We start from the raw sequence: 6,694 nt of genomic DNA, 5'->3' as shown, positions 1-6,694 counted from the left end.
GCTATAGAAAAGAAAGCAAACTGACAACTGAAAATGAGAGTTAAGGCAAAAAAAATTGTCCTACGTTTCATTTCTTCCAAAAAAGCTTTAAATCCAATTACGTTACACATTTAGGTTCTTGCAATTGTGCAAAAAAAAAAAAAATCTTAAGTTTCATTTAAGTTGCTACTGCTTCAGTACTATATGTTCGAATATTAAGGTTAGTACTTCGTTCTCTTAAGAATAAACAATCTTCCAAATGGTATCTTACACATATGTACACTATGTATGAGAGAAGGAACGTTTGGGGTAAAATAGATATGCTCTTCCAAAAAAAAAAAAAAAAAAAAAATCATTTTTTTAAAATTTGGTACCTCTTTGGAATAGCCTCGACTATAGTTATCTAACGTAATCTACCTTGAAAAATACTACTGTCAGTGTAATGCGTGTGCTATGTTTCATTGCAATATCTAGAATAGTTACGGGTAAAAATATTGCCCAATCCTGTTTGACAATACCAAATATATACAGAGTGGTTCAGAAGTGTGAAAATACCTTAATAAAAAAAAATTTAAAAGAATTGAAAAATTAACACTGTACGTCAGTAGTACAGTAAGGCAAAATCTTTGAGGACGTCTTAAACCATATTTTGTGGAAACCATATGTTGTGGTCTTGTTCTCATCTGAAATTTGCTCAGGAATTTAATGCTGTGTTTACTTATGCTTTATCATTTACCACAACCAATTTTATGACTTTCTTTCTTTTTCTTTCCTGCTATCGTTTCAGGCCTTGGCGTCTCTAGCATGTTAACTTTGGGGGGGGGGGGGGACATCAAAGAAAGTGATTTAAATAGTAGTACCTAGCCCAACTTGTTAATTTATCTTCAATTACATTTGTTATCTTCTTGTTTACCTTCACGGACTCTTGTGACATGTTAAGAACTCTGTTTAGTCGTTTCACAGCCTGAATATTATATTCCAAACAAATATAATTATTATTATTTATATGTTATTCTGTACTAAATAAATTCGTTAGTAAATAAATTAAATTAGATAGAATATTGAACATTTTGTACTTCAAAATTTGGGGGAAACGCGTCTTCCTGCCAGAGACGCCGATGGTTTCAGATGACTAAGATAAAATGGTTGTGTCGCGGCCACAGCGCTTACAGGTAATTTTCATGTAGGAGAGAGAAGCGCAAGGGTCGTTGCTGATGTTTTTAAGAACCGTTACCCAGATAGGGCATTCATTAGCCACACAACATTAAGCAAGTTCATCAAAAAATTCCGAGAAACAGGGTTCGTAGCCGACAAATCAAAATTAGGCAGGCTATGCACGGCGACTGACGAAACGTCAATAGTAGTGTTGGCAGCATTTACCAAGAGTTCAAGTCAAAGCACTGATCGTTATTTTTTTTTTTTTTTTTCAGGAAAGTTATGTTATTAGCACAACTATCATGCATGTGTTTTTCCTACTAAAGTGGCACCCTTATTAGTTACAAGTGCATCTGCACCTGTTAGAGAATGACACCGGTCGCCGTTTTGATTTCGCGGAATGGGTAATAGAGCGTTTCGCCTGCGAAGTCTTATTCACAGATGAGGCAAACTTTTACGTTTCTAGTCAGATCAATAAACAAAATGTTCGCTACTGGTCGGACACCAATCCACACAGATGTGAAGTAACTAATGGCATTTCTGAAAAAGTGTTGGTTTGGTGTGGTGTGTGGTCATTTGTAGGTCATTTGTTTATGAATGATACTTTAACAGCAATCGAGTACGGTCGATGTTGGAAGAAGATATCTTGCCATCTCTCTATTCTGAAGATGGAACATTCGCTGTCTTTTACCAACACGATAAGCCCTTCCGCTTTATAGAAACTGTGTTCATGAATATTTGGATGCGCGGTTTCCCAACTCGAAGATCGGTAGACGTTGTGCCATGGAGTGGCCACCACGTTTAACTGGCCTGACTCCTCTAGATATTTATATTCGAGGACATCTGAAGTTCATTGTGTATTCAGTGAAAATTCGGTAGATTGACTACCTAAATGAGCGCAGAACAAACGCGCGTTCAAGCATGCCTGAAAGCACTTTGATCAAGCTTTAGGATTAATGGGAAAATACAATGACTTTGACAATCCAAGTGAATGGACTACACATCGAACACATCCTTTAATCGCGATAAACGTGTGGTATGTGACTGATGTTGTGAAAGAAAGAAAATGAAAATGTTATGGTAAATGATAAAGCAGAAACAGACAGAACATTGAACTACTGAGAAAATTTCAGATGAGAATAAAGTATCACTACATGTGATTTCTATTTAAGACAATTAAATTGAATTCAAAATGGCGGCTATCTACATCACATATCCTACAAGTTTCTCCCCACCTATACTACCAACCTGCAATGTTACTTTTGCAATTCTTTGCCTTTTATTTCCTTGTTGCCACACTCTTGTTGCCATATTTTGGCAAAATTACATATTAACCATGCTTAAGATATCACCATTTATCATGGATATCATGGATAATATGTAATTTTCTTCAGAACGGAACAAGTTTCCAAATAGTACCCAGCGCATGTATTCATAATGTACTAGAAAAGGAAAATTTGGGATAAATATCGAAATTTCCATCTTTTGGAAATCTAGCGCTCTGAAGTGGTCCAGACCACAGATATTCGAATATAAACTACCTTGAAAAATACTATGACTTATACGTAGTGTATGCCAACTTTCATTGCAATATCTAGAAGAGTTAAGAGAGAAATTTATTTCTCAATCCTGTTAGACAATACAAAAGAGATGCTATTGGAGAATAGAACTTAGTAAACATACTCTCATTCTTCTAATATACCACGTATTACACTAAAACTACATTACTAAATTACAATTCGCTAATAAAAATGAATTTAAAGAAACATAAATAGTAACTAGAAGGATATTCGTTTTTCCTTGCTTGGCGCAAAACTGAATCATATAAAATTTTCTGGATGTAAGGAACGAAATAGAGAGAGGGGAAAGTGTAAAATGCCATATACGCACAAGAGCTGTGGATTTAAAGTAACGTAAAGTCATCGATAAATTTCCTTTTCCTTCCTTATTTCTACGCTACTCCAAAACACGTAGCTTCGTTTCAATCCCATTCTTAAAAGGACGTGATCACCCTATAGTATCAAACGCGAAGAGCAGAAAATGCATTTTGTTATAATATTATAGCCTCACGAGATAAAAGAAAAAATCACTTTGAAGCAAGTGTATAGGTTCCAGTGGATGATATTTTTTGACAGGGAGTAGTCTACACACCCCCAACACCCCCAATTTTTTAAACACACCCCTGGATGGAAAAGGAGTGCTTCAATTGTATCAATCAGTATCATATAGGTTATTTATTACATCAAGTTAAAAAAAGGTTTAGCGTATAGGAAAGAAGGCAATATTCTTATTTGTTTATTTCACTTCAAAATACGAAGCGACCTCGTTCTTATGTACGGCTTCGAGAACCACATGACCTCATTGTTTCTGGCGGTGTTTCGATCAAAACGATTGACAATACAGACCGCTCATACCCAATGGCGGCGTAAGGGTGGGGCGAGCGGTGCCCCCGCCCCGGGCCCCACTTTATGGGGGCCCCCGACGATAGGTAAAAATAATTACTAAGGAACCTTGTTAGCATGAACCGTACAAGGGCCGTCAAGGTTTATAATCTACACCTTCCCTAAATGTAAACGCAATTAATTGTCAATCAATATTACACCAAATAACGGATGAAACAACAGAAATATCTGTCTAATAAAGCTAATCAGTGTTGGATTTCCGTATAAGCTAAACAAACTATAAGCTTCGGGCCTCACTCTCTTTGGCACACGAAAGAAATTTAAAGAAAAAAACTGAATGTAGATTAAAAATAAATAAAATAAAAGTTTCATTATCTTGGAGACTCCCAAAGAAATTTAAAAGGAAGAAGCTATGAATATAGGAGAAAAATAAAGTAAATGTTTCATACTTTTTCCCCAAAGAATTTTAAAGGAGAAAGCTGAATGCAGACGAAAAAATAAAACAGACCTTTCACTTTCTTGGGGCCCCCAAGAGTTTTTTCTTTTCTTATAAAAGTAGAAAGTAGGTGAAAAATAAATAAAATAAAAGTTTTACTCTCTTGGGGCCCCAAAGAAATTTAAAGAAAAAAGTATGTGGATTAAAATATGAACAAAATAAAAGTTTCACTCTGTTCAATAACCTCAGAGAAATTTAAAGAAAAAGCTGAGTGTAGATTAAAATATAATGGAAGTCAAAGTATATTGTGTTATTTACATTCTAAGGTCTTATGATGCAAGTAATGGGGCCCCGTCTGCTATCCTGCTTCCTAAACTGTCACTGTTTATTTATTTATTTATTCATATATATCAGTTCAAGAGAAGGGTAGAAAGAAGGAATCAACGTATATAATGCTTTATTGGGGTACTAGCATTCTGTTCCTACTTAAGAGCTCTTTGGTGCAGACGCTATAGTCGCTGATTCACATGTTTCCCTTCTGTCTTTATTCATTTGTCCTTTACAAGTCGAATTTTCAGCAAGCGAAACCCTTTTGCTTAGCAGGTTTCCTCATTTTTACTCTTGTTTTTTGGCGTATGAATTTACATTTCAGCCCACAAATTTAGACTGAAGAAAATGTTCAATAAGAAAACAAGTGTTCAAATAATCAAAATACTTCAGCATTATATTTAATTCAACTCCTGATTATTCTCATATGGAATACTTGTCACAAATCATTCGATTTGTTGACATACAACGTGATTCTGTTCAAGTTCGGGAAGCATTTATTGATTTCATCTCTGTCGAAGAAAAGACTGCTGAGAGTATTTCTGCTGAAATGCTGAAGAAACGTCAATGAGATAGGCTTGGTATTAAGATTCTAGAGGCCAGTCTTGTGATAATCAGGCTACAATGCCCGTGCAATATTCTGGAGTTCAACCTTTCATACGGAATACAAGTCCTTTGGCAATTTTCGTTTCTTGTAGCAATAATTCATTAAACCTTGTGGCTTACATGCTGCGCACGTTAACGTTCTGGCGGTGACTTTGTTGGGAGCAATGGAACGTTTGTTGTTATTCTTCTCTAGGTCTACTCACCGATGGAATGTGCTGCAAACTCACGTAAAGATTGGTCTGAAACGTGAAAATGACACTAGATGGAGTTCAAAAGCAGAAGGTTTAAAGGCACTTTCTAGTCAGATGGATGAGGTAATTGATCCGTTGAAGAGCTGCGTGACATTTCGATTGAAATGCTTGATACTGGAAAAAATGTTGGTCTTCTTCTTGCGAGCATCCGGTCATTTAACTTAATCGCTTTACTATATTTCTGGTCTGCAAGTCGCTCATATAGTGATCGGATCCAAAAATTCCTTCAATCTCAGGATGTTACTTTCAATCAAACTCTTATTCAGTTACAGAGCCTGATTAACACCATTAATATCTGGAGATTTGAGCTGGACAAGGCAATCATATCCACAGCTGAAAGAACTTCTAGGGCATGGAAAATAACTGTGGGTACACACAGTAGAAGGTGATGCATGCCTGGAGAAGCAAAGAATGAAACATGACTGCACAGGCAGGTGAGAAACTATGAATAAACTTAACCATATGAGAAATTGCACAGGAGAAACACCAAAGGCGAGAACCGAACAAAAATATTCTAAGAAACATATAGCTTACATTTAAAAATCACATCGGTTATATTATTATTTGCAATTTTTGCAATATCAGCTCATTGTTACGTTTTGCATGTAAATTTATCTCTAACTGTATTATTAGGAGCATTACTTCCACTATTCCATCTAATTACAGTGTGCGTTGATACTACGATAGTATAGGTGTAGGATAAATTCTGGATTCTTGATCGTTAAGTTTTGTTTGTTATTTCTGTTGTGGGTTGTAGCTTCCGTTACCCCTGTCTCCTTAATCATTTTTCTATCGTGTCCTTTGTTTAAAAATGAATAAAAATGAAAAAAATATATGCAATGATAATTGTGGTCCATTTTTTTTTTTTTTTTTTTTTTTTTTTTTTTTTTTTTTTTAGATACCAGCCTGAATGCGGTTCTAAGCATTTAAAAAATAGACAGAGATGCTGAATGTTGGCCCTATTTGTTTAATATATCCCAGATTATAATGATCTAAACACACACACCAACGGGAAAAGGGAAGGAGCAAACAGAAAGAATGATTATGTAAATGAATGTCAAAAATAGAAGTGTATAAATCACGATTGTTTGAAAAGGGGCCCCAACCTACTTCACTGGCCCCGGGCCCAGTTTGCCTTACGCCGCCACTGCTCATACCTCCCCTTCTGGGCTCCGCGGTCGTTTTCGAGAAAAAAGATTGATGGACAGATGCAGGTGACTGAAATTGGCAACGTCTTGAGTGGTCATTCACCTACCTCCTCCTCAATAAGGAAAAATGTGACAATATAGTAATAAGCCTATACCAGATTCAGTTGGTAAGTGCTACTCTGCAACAGGCCCACAATCAGAGAGGGTTAGGAAGGCACTCTCCAGATTTCAATACAAAATGCACAATTTAGATATTTGTAAGATAATTTTTAATGACTTGGCCCCTCGTAACATATTCATGCCCCCCTCCCCTACCAAAGGTCTGTGACTGGTTTCGGGTCTGCTCTGCAAGTGGTGTATCAACGGACGGAAGTTAGAGAGGTGTAGTCA

Source organism: Thermobia domestica, chromosome 1 (assembly GCF_964235325.1).
Source record: "Thermobia domestica chromosome 1, izTheDome1.hap1.1, whole genome shotgun sequence".
Classification (NCBI taxonomy): domain Eukaryota; kingdom Metazoa; phylum Arthropoda; class Insecta; order Zygentoma; family Lepismatidae; genus Thermobia; species Thermobia domestica.
The sequence above is the reverse complement of the archived record's forward strand: the minus strand, read 5'-3'. Positions refer to the sequence as shown.